This window comes from Pistacia vera, unplaced genomic scaffold, assembly GCF_008641045.1.
Source record: "Pistacia vera cultivar Batoury unplaced genomic scaffold, PisVer_v2 Contig701, whole genome shotgun sequence".
Classification (NCBI taxonomy): Eukaryota; Viridiplantae; Streptophyta; class Magnoliopsida; order Sapindales; family Anacardiaceae; genus Pistacia; species Pistacia vera.
The window spans coordinates 276,992-294,831 of NW_022196559.1; the positions used below are offsets into that span (position 1 = coordinate 276,992).

The 17,840-nt window shown below is 39.3% G+C and overlaps 2 non-coding genes across 2 annotated transcripts; both read left to right on the forward strand.

Annotated features, from left to right (window-relative positions):
- The first annotated feature begins 3,502 nt into the window (after positions 1–3,502).
- On the forward strand, positions 3,503–3,609 carry LOC116114191. Its single transcript, XR_004125520.1, has one exon. It is a non-coding gene; the product is annotated as a small nucleolar RNA R71 (small nucleolar RNA).
- Positions 3,610–5,813: 2,204 nt separating this feature from the next.
- LOC116114190 lies at positions 5,814–5,917 on the forward strand. The gene has a single exon (XR_004125519.1). It is a non-coding gene; the product is annotated as a small nucleolar RNA R71 (small nucleolar RNA).
- Positions 5,918–17,840: the final 11,923 nt, after the last annotated feature.

Here is a 17,840-nt window from a genome sequence, read left to right on the forward strand (position 1 = left end):
CTCTTCTGTTGAAATGTCATACCACTTGGGAGCACCCTTGAGGAAAGATAATTTGCAAGTCCGCATACCATGGTGCTTCGTCCACTCTCATCACTTTTCATCCGAAATGTTTCTGAAATTGGCATTTCCACCTCTCTCCCTTGTTTGTCTCTCAATTCTTGACAAATGATCCGCTACACTTTTCCGACCCTTTTTGTCTCGAATCTCCAATTCAAACTCTTGAATAGTAAATCCATCTTATCAATCGAGTTTTTGCCTCTTGCTTCGCCAAAAGGTGTCTGAGTGCAGAATGGTCTGTGTAAACGATTACCTTCGCACCTAAAAGATAAGAACGAAACTTGTCAAAAGCAAACACCACAGCCATAATCTTTTTTCAGTAGTGGTGTAATTCTTTGTGCGTCAACCAGTGTCTTGCTAGCATACTGAATTACATGCAACACTTTATCTTTTCTCTGGCCTAATACTACCCCTAAGGCAAAATCACTAGCATCACACATAAGTTCAAATGGCAGTCCCCAATCAGGAACTGCAATAATGGGTGCAGAAACTAGCAATTTCTTTAGGTTAGGAACGCATCGTGCAATCATCATCAAAATCAAAAACAACATCTTTATTTAATAGATTGCAAAGGGGTTTAGAGATTTTAGAGAAATCCTTTATGAAGCGTCTGTAAAACCCCGCATGCCCTAAGAAGCTTCGGACTGCTTTGACATTTGATGGCGGTGGCACTTCTCATTACTTCTGTCTTTGCCCGATCAACTTCAATCCCATCCTTGGAAATTCATGCCCGAGCACAATTCCCTCTTGGACCATGAAGTGACATTTCTCCCAATTCAGCACCAAATTCGTTTCTGTGCATCCTGCAAAACAAAGACAAATTTGTTAGACAATTGTCAAAAGATGACCCAAAACTGAGAAGTCATCCATGAAGCTTCTATGAATCTTTCCACCATGTCTCCAAAGATGGACATCATGCATCTTTGGAATGTTGCTGGTGCATTCTAACCCAAACGCATTCTTCGGTAAGCAAAGGTGCCATAGGGGAAGTGAAGGTCGTTTTCCTTGATCCTCCGGAGCGATGGCAATTTGGTTATATCCTGAATATCCTCCAGAAACAGTAATATGCATGTCCTGCCAACCTCCAACATTTGCGATGAAGGGCAATGGAAAATGATCCTTCCTTGTCGCCTCGTTCAGTTTACGGTAATCAATGCACACTCTCCAACCCGTTACCGTCCTTGTTGAAATCAACTCATTACTCTCATTCTTCACAACGGTAATCCCTCCTTTCTTTGGAACAACTTGTACCGGCTCACCCATGGACTGTCGGAATCGATAGATGATCCCCGCATCCAAGAGTTTCACAACCTCCTTTCTCACCACTTCCTCATTGAAGGATTCATCTCCGTTGTGGTTGCACCCTCGGCTTAAAGTCGTCTTCCATGAAATCTATGCATGCAAAATGAGGTGATATGCCTCTAATGTCCGCAATGGTCCATCCAATCCCAGTCTATGTTCCCTCAATACTCTAATCAACTTCTCTTCCTGTAGGCATTCAATTCTGCCTAATAATCACCGGATAAGTATCTGAATCTCCAAGATAGACTATTTGAGGTGATCTGTAAAGGTTTCAGTTCAAGCCTTGGAGCTTCTTTTATTTTCCTTTGCCTTCTCTTTGTCAAAGTCAATTCCCAAATTCTGCATCTTGACTCTCCTCAATTGGTTGGAGTGCTTCTAACATTCTAGCACAGTCGTTTCCTCGCTGAGTCTTCAACCTCTACGTTTTCGATTTTGCTATACACGCTTCTAGAGGCAATTCTGGACGTGTTTCTTCCATGGACTCCACAATGAGTTCATCCACCACGTCCACACTAAAACATGAATCCGCTTCCGACGGAAACTTCATCGCATCAAACACATAAAAGTCACTGTTTCATCCTGAACCCTTAACAGCAACTTCCCTTCCCACGTCAATCGTGCTCTCCCCGTGGCCAAGAATGGTCGGCCCAAAATGAGAGAATCTCCTTATCCTCTTCCATGTCCAGCACTACAAAGTCCGCTGAAATATTATTTTCCCCACCTTCACTAACACATCTTCAACTATCCCCCTCGGATGCTTTATCGACCGATCCGCTAGTTGCAACGCCATTGTCGTTGGCTTCACTTCACCGATCCCTAATCTCCTGAAAACAAAAAAGGCATCAAATTTATACTACTCCTAATCACAAAGCCACATCAAAAATATCCCCTATAACACAAGGAATGTAAACTCCCTGGATCTTTGAGCTTTGGGGGTAATTTCTTTTGGAGGATTGCACTACACTCTTCCGTTAGCATCACCGTTTCTCTCCTTCTAATTTCCTCTTGTTCGACAGTATCTCCTTCAGGAACTTCGCATAGCTCGGCATTTGCTGTATTGCATCTGCAAAGAATGTTAATATGCAATTTTTTAAAAATTTCAATGAATTTCGAAAATTGCTTATCCTGATTCTTCTTCTTCAATCTCTGAGGAAAGGCACGGGTGAGTGTGATGAGCTAATTCTGGTGGTATCTCGGGGAATGGCAATTTCTCCTTCTTCTTTTTCCTTTCATCCTCTCTCTTGTTCTCTTCCCCTAAAGCACCTGAATTCTCTTCACAGATAATCTCTTCTACCATTCTCTCTTCATACTCTTCCTTTCCGGGTTGCTCTCCTTCTTTCGTAGGCTGGCCTACTTCTTCTAAAACTGTCCCACTTCTCAAAATGTTTGCATTTGCTTGTTCACGTGGGTTGGTCACTGTGTTGCTAGGTAGAGAACCCTGTGGTCTATCATTCAGCTTCTCGGCCAATTGCCCATTTGTACCTCAATTCCGAATGGACCCCCCTTGGTTTCTAAAGTTTGTCCTCGTCTCATTCATGAACCCTGTAGACTCTTGCATGAATTTACCGAACAAATCCTCCAACTTCGACATCTTTGGATCTCCCGGTTGATTGTTCACCCCTGGCTGGTTATTTGGAACTTGCCTCTGGTTCCATTGATTACCCTGTTGGTTTTGTTTCCCCAAGCCAATTCGGATGATGTCTCCACCCTGGATTGTATGTGTTGGAGAACGGATTGTTCGGCTGTCTTTGATTTCCTGCCAAGTAATTTACTTGCTCCGTTGATGAAGACGACGGTGCAAATGTGTTTCCGACTTGGCATTCGCTGCTCACATGGTTTCCTGCACAAAAATCACATGTTAGTTGAGGTGCTTGTATAGAGTTTACCTGCATAGTTCCCAACTGTTTTTGAAGTGCAGTGAGTTGGGCTGAGATGGCTGTAAAGCATCTACTTCATGAAGACCCAAGATCCTCGTTGTTACTCCTCATTCGGTCTTGGGTAGTTGTGTGCTCGCAAAACCTCAAGCACCTCTACCCCTCTTCAGGTGTCTTATTCTGCAAAGCTCCTCCTGAAGCTGCATCACCCTGGTTTGCACATTACCCATCAACCCATTATAGAATGTTTGGACTTGCGCCAAACTGGCAAACCATGATGTGGGCACTTCCTCATCAATTCCTTGTATCTTTCCCAAGCCTCGTACAACGACTCGCATCGTCTGTGTATAAATGATGTGATATCATTTCTCAACTTCGCTGACTTCGCTGGAGGAAAGAATTTGGTCAAAAATTTTTGTGCCAGCTCATTCCATGTTGTAATTGTTCCCGGTGGTAATGCCATTAACCACCCCTTTGCTTTATCTCCCAATGAGAAGGAATAAACGCAGCCTATAGCATCATCCGACACTCCACTCATTCGACTTAAAGTTGTCGCAATTTCCAGGAAATTTGCAATGTGCTGATTCGGATCTTCCTTCAAATCGCCGTTGAATCTTACCGACTGCTGGATCATCTGGATGATAGCCCTTGATCTCGAAGTTGTTAGCTTGTACAGTAGGTCTCGTAATCTTGACCCACTTCCGTTCACTGTGGGAACTGAAAATTCCCTCAGTGTCCATTTTTCTGGTTCAGCCATTTCAACTGCAACTTCTTCCGTTTCTGCAGTAAGTTATCTCTTTCTCTTCTCTCTCTATTTAGTCTTCTTACAGTCCTCTCAAGCTCAGTCAACAGGAACTACTGGTTGACGTCTGCTCTTCGCATAACTGAATGAACACAAATGAAAGAAAAGTGAATCACAGCACTAACAAAATTTAGAAACAAAAATAAAAACTTCAATCTAGCTAACTCAAAAGACTTTGTAACTTAAAAACTATCCCCGGCAACGGCGCCAAAAACTTGATGCGTGTTTTCTACAACAGCAAAACTAGCAAGTGCACTAGTCGCTCAAGTAATAGAGTGATGGGTAGGATCGTTCCCACGAGGACTGGTACAAAGCACTAAGTCCCTAACGTTAACAAGTTGAAGCAACCGAAATCTTGGATTGTGTGAGCAAATTGTATGTAAAGAAAACAAAATAAAATCTAACAAGAATTAATCCTTAAAAGGGAAACAAATGGAACACAAAGATTCATAGTAAAACGGGGTAGGTTTTGACTTCGTTTGGATTATTTATGGGTTATACCTACAGTTACACTATTTTCACATTCGCATGCAGTGGTTGTAAATCGGATTCACTATATGATAACATACCCTCTCGGGCTATGTTTTCCTATTCATCATTATTAACATTCCGCACCCAACAATTTGAGGTTAACAATTCTAAATCATGAAGCACAAGAATCCTAAATTGACTTCATTAATTCTTGAATCTATCTCTAGCATCCAATCTATAATGGTTATTACCCATGAAGCTTAACATGAATTATTTCTCAATCTCATCATGTTCATCACATACAACATTAATTTCAGAGTACACACAACCACAACTTATTCACATGAAAATAGCATAAACATATATTCAACCCATCTCAAATCCAAACTAAAATCAAACCCTAACCCATAAAAGATTAGTTCTAGCTAACTTACAAATAAAACGAATCAAAAGTAAACAGAATAGCATTGAAACTGAGATGAAGGAATAGAAACCCCCCAAAAACAATCTTCTCTGATGCAATCCGAATGTCCCCTTCACAATCCAAAAAATACAAGTTTTTCTCCCTAAAATTGTAAAAGACGGCTCCTTTTACTGCCCAAGCTCCCTCTAAAAGTTAATGTTTTTCTTTTATACCTAGTCCTAAAAACCCAGTTCAAAACAAAAACACACGAAACTGTGCGTTAACAAAACTTAAATTTTTGACTTTCGCCGCGGCGAAGAGGAATTCTCGCCGCGGCGAAGAATGAAAACCAAAACTAATTCTGCCCAACTTCGCCCAGCGAAGATAATTTCTTCGCCGGGGCGAAGCTCCATCAAAAGTTTCGAAATTTACAGAACTGCCACTCTGCTTGCCTCTTCGTCCGATTCTTCGATTTTCGACTCTTCTCCTTGGAACAAGCTTCATCGCGCATTGTCCTACTCCGGAACTCTCTTACTTCTGGAATCCTTCAATTCTGAGTCAAAACTGCCAAGTTTTGCCTTTATTTGCTAAAGAGTCCATTTAAACCTGAAACACAAAATAGATATACGCACCCAATTCAGGTAAAATGCACTAGAAAGTAATTGAAATCCGACAAAGAGATCATAAAAAAACTGTATAATTTACGAGATTATCAAAGACCAATAGATTTTCTTGAATTGCTCTCTCATTTGGTCTCTGATAGTTGTTGCTTGCCAAAACCTCAAGCAACTCGTAAGCCTCCTCTGGTGTCTTATTCTGCAAGGCTCCTCCTGATACTGCATCCACCATGGTTTGCACGTTACCCATCAGTCCATTTAGAATGTTGGACTTGAAGCCAACTGGCAACCCATGGTGGGGACATTTCCTCATAATTCCTTGTACCTCTCCCAAGCCTCATACAATGACTCGATTCATCTTGTAGAAATATGTGATATCATTTCTCAGTTTTGCTGATTTGCTGGAGGAAGAACTTGGTCAGGAACTTCTGTGCTAGATCATTCCATGTTGTGATGTTCCCGATGGTAGTGCCATTAACCACCCCTTGCTTTATCCCCCATGAGAATGGGAATAACCTCAACCTAATGGCGTCATCTGACACTCCGTTCAACTTGAAGGTGTCACAAATTTCCAAAAAGTTCGCAATATGCTGATTCAGATCTTCCTTCAAATCACCATTAAACCTTACCGACTACTGGATCATATGAATGATTGCCGGCTTAATCTCAAAGTTGTTGGCTTGCACCGTAGGCCTAGTAATACTCGACCCACTGCCATTAACCGTGGGAACTGAGAATTCCCTTAGTGTCTTGTTTTCTGGTTCTGCCATTTCAACAACTATTTCTTCTGAATCAACCACTAAATCCTCTCTTTCTCTTCTCTCTCTGTTAAGTCGTCTGGCGGTTCTCTCAATTTTAAGATCAATAGAAACCACTGGCTGACGTCTCGCTCTTCGCATAAACTGCACAAAATAAAACGAAAGAAAGTGAGATCACAAACCAACTGAAAATTAAAAACAAGAGTAAAGCAGACAATGATGAAAACAAAAATTAAAACTCCAATCTAGCTAACTATAGAAAAACTCAATGTTAACTTAAAACTCAATCCCCGGCAACGGCGCCAAAAACTTGATGCATTGTTACTACAACATGCAATATATAGCAAGTATACTAGTTGCTCAAGTAATAGAGTGATGAGTGAGTATCGTTCCCACGAGGATTGTTCGCTAAGCACTAAGTTTCCTACTGTTTTCAAGTTGAAGCAATCAAATTCTTTTGGATTAATAGGAGCAATTTAAACTAAGAATAAAACAATAAATATAAGGAATTAAGTAGGAATTCAGGCATAAATGAACTAAGAAGTATCTAAAATCCGGCCTGAAAGCTTAAATAAACTAGTATAATCCTCGGATTATCACCTTTCCATTTCATATCCCTTCGGTTGCTCCACATATATTTCCTCATTGAGCCAACCATTGAGGAAGGCAGATTTGACATCTAATTGATAGATTCTCCACTCAAATTAGGCTGGCAAGGCAAGGAGAAGCCTAATTGTATCATGTCTAGCCACGGGTGCAAATGTATCTGAAAAATCCACTCTAAATTGTTGAGCAAACCCCTTAACAACTAATCTTGCTTTATGTTTGTACACTGATCCATCAGGCCTTAGCTTCTTTTTATAAATCCATTTTACTTGGATTACTTTTCTAGTTATTGATCTGTCAACCAATTCCCATGTGCCATTCTTTTCAATCATTTGTATCTTCTCTTCCATTGCATTCCTCTAGACCTCTGACTTAGCAGCCTCCCCAAAATTTGCAGGCTCAAGCAAGGCTGCATTGCATCTCTCATAAACCTCTGCCAGAGACCTTGTACCCCTGATTGGAAAATCATCATCTAAATCTGCCTCTTCTAGATCATCAAATCTGCCTGTTGTTGTGTCTGCAATATGCTCTCTTGTGTCTTCTTCAGCTTCATTTTTCTTCCAATTCCAGATCCCTTTTTCATCTACCTTCACATCCTTAGTGATGTGAATTTTCCTAGTTGCTGGAACATAAACTCTATGGGCCTTGGATTGCTCACTGTACCCTATAAAAATCCCTGTCATAGCCTTCTCATCCAACTTGCTTTTTTAACTGCTGGAATGAATGCATAGCACACACTCCCAAAGGTTTTCAGATTTCTAACCAAAGGCTTCACTCCATACCAGGCCTCATAGGGTGTTTGATTAGTTAAGGCCTTAGTAGGGAGTCTATTAAGCAAATAGACCCCTGTGTTTATAGCTTTTGCCCAAAAGGATTTGGGCAGCTTCTTCTCAGCCACCATGCACCTGGCCGTCTCCATGACAGTTCTATTCTTCCTCTCACTGACTCCATTTTGTTGTGGAGTATAGAGACAGCTAAATTGGTGCACAATTCCAGCTTGTCTGCAGATTTTCTCAAATTCAGTGGAGGTATACTCACTCTCATTGTCACTTCTGACATTTTTAATGCTTAGACCAGTTTGTTTTTCAACCTATAGTTTAAACCTTTCAAACACCACTACAACTTCACTCTTCAGTTTCAAAAAGTAAACCCAGCACATCCAGGAGTAGTCATCAATGAAAAGGATAAAATATTTGCTTCCATTTAGGGATGATGTTTGCATAGGTCCACACACATTCATGTGGATAAGCTGGAGCCTCTCAGCAGCTCACAACAACTTTGTTTGCAAGGAATGGTAGTCTACTCATCTTGCCAAGTTGACAAGTAGCACATATAGTTTTGGTTTTTGCAATTTCAGGCAGATCACAGACTGATTCTTTGGTTTGAATTTCCCTAAGGCTATGATAATTGAAATGGCCAAATCTTTTGTGCCATAGTTCTGACTCATCCACATTAACAACATATGCTTCTGGTTCTGGTTTTTTCAGCCTGATAGGGAAGCTTTTTCCCATCATCCTAACTCTCATTAACTCATTGCCTTCACTGTCCAGGATTGTGCAAAATTGATCCTGGAAGTGCAGGACATACTTCCTTTTTATCATTTGTCCAACACTCAACAAGTTATGGCTTATATTAGGCACATACAAAACATTGGGAATGAGTTTGATACCTGTTTTTGTTTGCATAACAATATCTCCTCTCCCTTTCACAATCACAAACTCCCCATTTCCAACTTTAACTTTGGAATGGTATGACTTGTCCAAGCTCACAAAGTCCTCTAGGTTTGCTGTCATATGATTAGTACACCCACTATCTATCAACCAATCATCATTGTGAGCTTGAATTGCATAGCATGAAGCCACAAACAGTTGCTCAGAATCTGAGTTTGGCTGCTGGTCCTCAACAATCTTTGCTTGTTATGTTGACTGATTTGGTTTGTTTTTGCACACCTTTTCAATGTGGCCATATTGTTTGCATGCTCCACATTGAATGTTAGGCCTAAGCCAACCCTTTTTTTCAGCATGCCCCTTCTTCTTACAGTGATCACATGGAGGAAACTCTCTCATTCCACTCGGTTTGCTCCACTGGTTGACCATCTTCTCCTTTCCTTTCTTTTCTCCCACATGCCTCTTGCTTCCACCCTGACCTGGTTTGCCTTTGAATCCTGCCACCATTGCACCCTCACTCAAGTCCTCTTGCCTCAACAATCTCCTTTGCTTTTGAGCTTGCAAGGCATACACTAAATCGATGAGAGTGATTTGTGTCAAGTCCTTAGAATCCTCAAGTGAGGATATCTTAGATTTAAACCTTTCGGGCAGACTAACAAGAACTTTCTCCACTATCCTTTTATCTGTCATTTCCTCTCTCATTAATCTAATTTTATTCACTACATTCATCAACCTATCCACATATTGCTTTACTGATTCTGACTCCTGCATTTTCAACATTTCAAACTCCCTCCTTAAGTTCAACACCTGCATGTTCTTTGTTGTATCACTGCCACCGAACTCCTCCTTGAGTTTATCCCATGCTTCCTTGGCTGTTTCATATGCCATGATTCTTGTAAACACTTGCTCAGTCACTGTTGCATGGATATGAGACAAGGCTCTAGGTGATTTGGTGGCCTCTTCATTGTGCAACCTGATCTGGTTCAGAGTGGGGTTTGGCCCCAATACTGGTGGTTGTTTATCCTCTTCAACATACTGCCATAAACCTTGTCCCCTCAGGAAGGTTTTTATTTTGATAGCCCAAATGTGATATTGATCACCATTGAAGGTAGGAGGAGTAAGGGAGGTTGTGTGTTGTGCCATTGAGTCAGGCTGAGTGCAGCTTAATAGTAGGTTTCACCATAATAGAGGTTGAGAAAGTGAGTAAGGAGAGATGAGTTTATCGGGCCCTTAAGATCAGTAGGGCTCTGATACCATTTGTTAGTTCAGTTGGGAAGATGATCAGAGTAAAGTGAGAGAGATTGCAATGGAAAGAGACGACAAGAATTGAGAGTTTTTTTCACTTCATTTTCATTCATTGAACATAGACAATTATACAAGAAAGTTTCACTGTTTTACCTACTGCATTACATTAAAAAATATTACATTTGAATTTTCAACAAAAAACAAATACCAAATCAAGTCTTAATCTCAACAAAACATGTCATAAAAAACTTAACTTGATTGGCCTAAAATCTGCTCCACAACCACTGCAGCCTAACAAAACAAAAACAGAAACTTTAGCTCCAAAATGCAACTTAAACCTTCAGCTAGATTTTGTCCCATTTCCAGCAGGTTATCACTAACTTCATCAAATGTCATGTTCGAATTTGTTAAAAATTTATCCCTCTTGCCATTGACTACACTATTATTTTGACACTACTGTTGGGTTTCCTCTCATAACCATGCTCTGATTTTGGCTGAAAACCTTGCAAACAATCACATGACTTTCAGTTTGCTCACTGCAGTGCCCCAATGGACCACAATAAGCGTAGACCTTGCATTGTTGTTTGGGTTGGGACCAAAACAGATACCAAGATTTGGCATTGTCTAACCAATTTGTTTGCTTAATCTGCCCTAAAACATCCATATAAAATCGAGAAATATTGGTGCTAGTAAGCTTGATATTTTTCACTGAATATGTAAAGTAGCTCCCTGTTTCATTGGAAAAAAAAGCTAAAGTCTTTGTTATAACTTTGTGTCATGTCAAGCATCGACTCAAACAATTTTTGATTCTTGTCCCAACGTCCACTGTACCAGTACAATTGAGACTTATTCACAAATATATAATAAAAGAATTGTATCCATTTGGGTCTAGCTCAAAAGAGAAGAAAGCCGATGCAGGATCTTTTACATTCTTCCATGAAATGAGACGTTGGCTTAATTTGGTCCGCTTGTCAAGTCTCATCTTCATTCCAGGGATCCATGTATCGATTGGATGATCAAAACTTTCCCATAATGATGTTGATGAATTACCAGACAACTCTCTCAAAATAAGATTTCCTTCATCCAGAAGAATTGATTCAAGAGAACTTGTGGTGGTGGAGGTGATATTTGTGGACCAAACTGGCACTTTGGACTCGTTAAAAAGGACTTAATTACCATATGAGATTCTTAAAACCAAGGAATATTTATCAGAAACTGGTTTCTCTCTATTTGCCACCTAAAGGACAGTTTGTGTAGATATTTTATCGTACCACATGCCAATATAGTAGTTTGAAGAGTTACTTGGCTTGAAGAGAGATTGGTTTGCAGAGATGGTGTCAGCTCCAGAAGAGACATGAAATATGAGAGAGAAGCACACGAAAAGAAAAGAAATCATCAACCATGGTTTGTACTTGATATCCATGGCAGCAACAAATTCTGTGCAGTCAAATATAGAGATTAAAGAAAAAAGAAACTATATATAATGTTTAGACAGAACAGGGAAGAATTTTCTAAACAATCATTTTTCACTATTTGGTCAACCAAGCTGCTCGAATTGACCACAATACCCTTTGGCTTCAAAGTGATTTACTGACGTAGCAAAATTAGAACTACTCTTTTTTTTTTCCCCCCTCTTAACTTCATAATCAACATGTTTTTTAACAAGAAAATTAAATAATTTTTGTTTTTGTTGATGAGTGATTTTGACACCAACAACCTTGCATGTGCAAAGTGCTAAGTAAGTCTTAGAAATTACACGTGTTTAATATGAGATTTAGGTTAAGGTTATAGTTGCATGCAAAGATTGAATAATAAATGAGACAGTGAGAATTTTTATGGTGGTTTGGATGCTTAAAGTGATTCCTACATTCACTGTTTTATTTTATATGAGTGTTCTCGGTTATTAGCCAAGTTACAAGAGGTCGCGAGCTGCAAATATGATTACAGGGTCTTGGTATTCAGAAAGAATATTAAGCCAGTCTCTTTTCCGCATGTTGTCCTTGCTATTTGTTTTGTTGAAGTCAGAGAGTCTAATCATTCATTCATGCATCCCGATTTTGTGAGGGGTAGTCTTTTATTTATAGCCACTGAGTTCAAGGTAATGATTACAAGTCTGTAAGTAGGTAGGTGCCGTGCAAGTCCTTCCATGCGTCCCATTAGCTGATAACTTAGGAAATATCCTTAAATTATATGGGGCTTGGACATGTGTACGGACTACATTCATTCACAGATAAAACTTGAGTCTACTGGGTTGGTGACAGTCGTATTCTTTCTGTCTTAGGATGATGTGGTAGATTCTGGGCGACGCAAAGCCTCCTTGAACTCTAATTGGTGCTCGTGGATGTAAGTTTACGTTAGCCCTGATTTTTTAGGCCTAGCAGAAGCTCCCCAATTTCTAAGATTCAAGGAATTGGATCTCGAGAACTTCATGATTATGCCGTGACCTGACTTGACTTCAGAAATGCTTGCTCGAGCTGAGTGTTAAGATGTAATCACATTGTTGCAAATGACCTGAAGTTGACTGTTTGATCTAACTTCTAAAGTACTGTCTTGATTTGATTTGCAAACTGAAAGCAGGTCATGAGCTATGACTTGAGAGTACACAGGTGACCTGACATGATAGTTTACTAAGATCTACCGACTTGAACTTGATCTTGTCTTGAGTCATTGGGATGTGTTTTGAACTATAACTATCATTCACGACCTAAAAACACTTAGAATATTTCGTGGTTGAAAATTCTGAATCATCTTGTTTGGTGTTCGTGTTTGACATGTTAAATAAATGTCTTTTTTGAATGACTTCTTAAGATGTTATTTGTTATGCTTGATAGTTGGCTCGGTCAATAAAGCAATCTTTATCTGATAGATGTGTTTTTGTGCGCAATAAGTGTCAGCCATGAGCATTAAATGCAAGCCATGCTGAAACGACATTCCCCTTTGGTGCATTAAATGCGGATAAAGGTGCATTAAATGTGGAAGAGACAATCACGTTGGCGATTGGCGTTCTCGATAAAGAGAAACATCGGTTAGTTTCTACGAAGCGTGGGAGTTACTCTTCCCATGGATCGATGACACGTGGTCGTGATCTATGGCTAAGAATGAATTCCTGCCCAAACGTCACTTATAAAGAAGTTGTAGCGTCATCTTCCTTACTATAGGACCCTAACTTTGCCCTAAGTTTTCAGAAAACTCAAAATTTTCAAAGAGAAAATAACATTTTCTTTCTTCCAAAAAAAAATGTTCTTCCTTCACCAATTCATGCAAACCCAACACTACAATAGAGTACCCATTTCAGGCAACCAAGAGGTAAAAGAACTTCTTCCTTTTTCTCTTCTTTCACATTTCTGCAAAAAATTTCTTTTTTACAATCATGGTGGTTATGGGTATCTGGTAGGTCTTTGGAAAGGAGCACTTATGTAACGCCCACATCGAGGACGTAGCTTTATTTTTTTCCTAATACCCTTAGTTGAATTTTGTTAAAGTTATCTTGAACAAGTGTGAAGAAAATTCCCTAAAATTCCATTAGGGATAAAATGGTCTTTTCACTCATAATTAGTTGAAAAAGTGGGATGTGAAAATAGATAGAATTTCATGGAGAATGCAATAAAAATGAGGGTATTATGGTAATTGACTAAGGGACATAGATGAAATTTCATAGAAAGTGCAAGGGTAAACTGGGAAACTAAAAGTAATATTTTGTTATATTAAGAGTTGAAGAATGAAACCCTAGCCATTCTTTCCCTTCCAGTCACGCCACTTTGCATCCAAGTTCTCTCAAATTTCTTCAATCATTTTTCAAGGAAAATTCATAGATCTTGGTTTATTTTTAGTGGAATTTCAATCCCAAGCAGCTTTAGGTAAAATCCTTGCACTAAGATGTGAGATTTAATTTTTAAAGTGTTGAATTCTTATTATTTGTGTTCATAGGATTTAAGAGAAAGGGAGTTGTGTCAAGGAAGACTACTAAAGTGTTGGATTGCTCATGTCCAAGGTAAGTAAATCCAACCCTAGTCATGACTGGAGTAATATTGTGTAGAGAACTTCTTTTATGCATGTACGTGCTTATATGCGAAGAATTGTTGATGGAATGGATGTTGAATGATGGTTAGACTTTATCCATGAGAAGTAGTGTTTGTGTATTTGATGTTTGATGAGAGTTTGGGTGAATTATGGAAGAATTGGAGTAGAATTTATGAAGTGTATATCCTGGCCAGGTTTGACATTGATTTTGGTGAGTTTTGTTCCAAATTTTGGTGGCTTAGAAGAGATGTAGAAGTGTAGCCAATTTAAAGTTTGTGTGTGAATATAAATTGTTTGATGAAATGTTAAAGAGAAGTGCATGCATGAGTATGATTATTTGTTATCTTGAGATGAGTTTGTAGATGGTAAAGAATGACATGTTCACATTCCATATTGCATTATTGCATCCAAACATGTGAATTTAGAAAGATAATAAGCATGAGCCCATCTACATGCATACATACTCATAAGAGCATTAAAGAGCATTAAAGAACATTAAAGAACAAAGAGAAATAAAAGAGAAACATTAAAGAATAATTCAAATCTGAAATTTTATTTAAAGAAGTGTAAAAAGATAAGAGCAGAGAAGGTTGTTGCGATGGGGAACCCGTGAGTGACCTAGCCCCGCATGCACGCCCCTTTTAGTGAGCGGCCTCAGAATTAGAAAGAAGAATTGTACAGTCCGTTAGAAGTGCATGTGAATGAGGACTCTACCCAGAATTAGAGAATACACTCACACGGCCAGGGTTTCGAATCCATGCTTCAACCGAGTCCGATCGGCTAGAAAGAAAGAATAGAAAAGAAAAGAAAAGAAAGAAAGAAAGAATAGAAAGAAAAGAATAAGAAAGAAAGAAAAGAATAGAAAGAAAGAAAGAAAGAATAGAAACAAAGGAAGCATAGAAAGAAATACGGAGAAAAGAAACAAAAAACAGAATAAGAAAATAGAAAAACAGAAAAGAAAATGCACATCCTATGCATTTGTGCATTTGCATCATACCTATGCATGATACCATGCCTACTATCATGAGTAGTGAGAAATTAGAAACAGAGAAAGAATGGAGAAGAATATAGAAGTGTGATATAAGGAAAGAAATTCAGAGTATGAGCAACGGAGATAGAAGAGTAGCATAGTGGGTTTACTTACTAAGCAATTAGTGCTCACCCCATTGTTTTCAATGTTTTTGCAGGTAGTAGGTGAGATACGGTCACTTGGAACGTCAAGAAGCGGAAGGGTTTGGCAACACTGTCGAGTTGATGTTTTGTGATTTTATTACATTATATAAAGATTTGTATATAAAGAAAAATTAGTTATGGGCCCATTATTTTATACTCATCTACATGTATATTTTCGTATATATATTTAGTGAGTTTTACTGTTATTTTACGAGTATACTTGCTAGAGAGAGAGAGCATTACAACTTATGGGTAGTTTTCAAAAGAAACACTTGAAGGCTCAAAACTTAGGGTAAATAGTCCTGAAGGACTGTTTTTAGGATTTTTTAGGGTTTTGAAGTCTGATGGCCATGGTAGAAACCATAGAGATATCCTCCACCTTGTCTGAGTTGTTATATGAGGTAGATCTTTTAGGGTTTGAGTCTCCCCTAAATGTCGTACCTTTATAGACTCTAAGGCCAATGGAGGTCCCTGAAATGAGAACAGCCGGCAAAAAAAGCTCACACCCACCAGGTACCTCTATAGGTCTTGGGAAAGTGATAAGGTCCACTACCACGATGGATGAAATAAAAAAGATGTTAGAGAAATACGCATTGAAGTGGACATGTATCGAAAGAAGTCGTTCACTACCCAGGATCCTCTCAAGGGAATGGCTGCGATCTTGGAAGCCATTTTCAAATATGGAGTGAGAATACCCTTTCGCCCCTACATCAAGTCGATTCTCAACCATTTCTAGGTCGCTCCATTCTAGATGACGCCGAACGCATATATGATAGCTGCTGCTATGTATATATCCTTCTACAAGCACGAACTCGGGAAGCCAATGGCGCTGGAGCTTGCTTGCGTCTATATCTTGAAGAAGAGTAAAGAAAAGGATTTGTACTACCACTCCAAACGACTAACGATAGAGGGAGGAATATTTGGGTATCCCAGCAACGTGGGAGCTTATGAGACCTAATATTTTTTCTTTAAGAACGACGATATCTATAAATTTCAGGAACCGAGTAGGTTTTTCCCTTCAATTTTTAGGTCGTTTGTCCTTTTTTACTTAATTTTTTTTTTCAGAGTATAAGCTAACAAACTCTTTTCTTTGTAGAAAACAAAATGAGCAGATTGTAGCTACTGACTGATCACAGCAGCATTCAAGCATTTGGCCAACTTCTTGACAAAGGTCACGACGCGAAGCTGCTCGTAACTACCGAAGTTTCGGAAGTATAAATTTATCCCTCCAGATGCATACTTAGACGGTTTAGCTCGTAAGTTTTTCTTAAACTGAAAAACCTAAGTCTTTTATACACTTAGACTCTTTTTGCTAATCGCGTTTGTATGCCATGCAGTCGAAGAAATCAAAGCGATCTGTGGGGATCACTTTCTTGAGATTGAATCCAGACTCGCAAGCTGGGCAAACTTCAAGCGATGTCCTTATGATGGGGACCCAAGCTAGTGCCGAAAGGCAACCAGCTGTGGAGCGGCATGAAGAAGCTCCCTAGCCTGCTGCAGCACGTCCGACGAAGAAGAAAACCATGGGCTCAAAGAAAAGGAAGACAATAACAATCGAAGCATCTGAGTCGAAGTTAGACGACTTCGAGATACTGCTGGGTGGTTTGCAATCTACCCAACTTCCTACTTCCAAGGTCGCTTCGAAAGATGTGCCGAAGGCATTGCAAGGGAAGAAAGGTGCAGCCACTCAAGGAGAGACTGGCCAAGAACAGACCGAAGAGATCCCTGCATGGGAGGTCAAGACCAATCCGTTTTAGACCTCCTTGGGCAGATACCAGATCACCTAAGGTAGGTGGTCTTCATTCTCCTTGAGTGCCAGTTGGAGTCAACCTTCAAAAGGTACATAGCCTCCAGGTCAGGCCGTTCAATCTTCTGACCACTGCACTCCAGATGCAAAGCCAGGTAAAACAAATCATTTTTTCTTTAACATTGATTGAGTTCCTTAGTTTCTATAAAAAAAAAAAAAAAACTAACTCTTTATCCTTTTTCTTTTGCAGCCTGTGCTTGCCTTGAACATCGCTCACAACAAAATGAAGATGAACACCGGGGGACAACTTCATGGAATGAAGGAGGGGATCACCAAATTGAAGCAAACTTTTGTGGCTTCAAACGAAGCCGCAAGTGATGCACAATTTCAGGTGAATGCGCTTTAAGCAAGTGCACTGCAGGTGATGAGTGCTGAAATGATGTGTATATATATATATATATATATATATATATATATATATTCCGTGCTTTTATGGGTAGATTGTAGGGAATTCATGATTTTAATAGATTATTTTTATACAAGTTTCTTTATATATTTCTATTTTCAGGAATCATGAATATGTGTATGAGTTTCAAGTTTTTAGACAGAAAAATGGTGACTTTATCCTAACATGATGGTTGGAGGCTTTGGATGTGCTAAAGAGAGAAATCAGATCGTCAAGCAAAAGAAATAATGTGAAATTGCTAGATGGCACTGCGGCATGGTTTTTTTGTGTCGCGGTCCGAAAAGATTGGGGTAGAAAGTTTATGCCACGACTCGAAAAAGTTAATGCCGCGGCATGACAAAGCTTTAGGGTTGCAGAAGAATTATGTGCCGCGGTGCCAGAAAATCACATTGTGGCATGGATCGCGAGAAAAATAAAAACCTCACCTTTTCCAACTCTGACTTGAACTTGTATTTTCCCAAAAACACTCCTAGCAAAGGAAAAGTATAAATAAGAATTTGTAATTTATTTTATATACTCTTTTACCTAAATTGAGAGCCACTTTGTAGCAAGAAAGAGAAGGAGATTCTTCCTAGGGTTTTGGATTATTCATGCTTTTGAGGGAATTGAGGTTTGCTTTCTTTATGTCAATG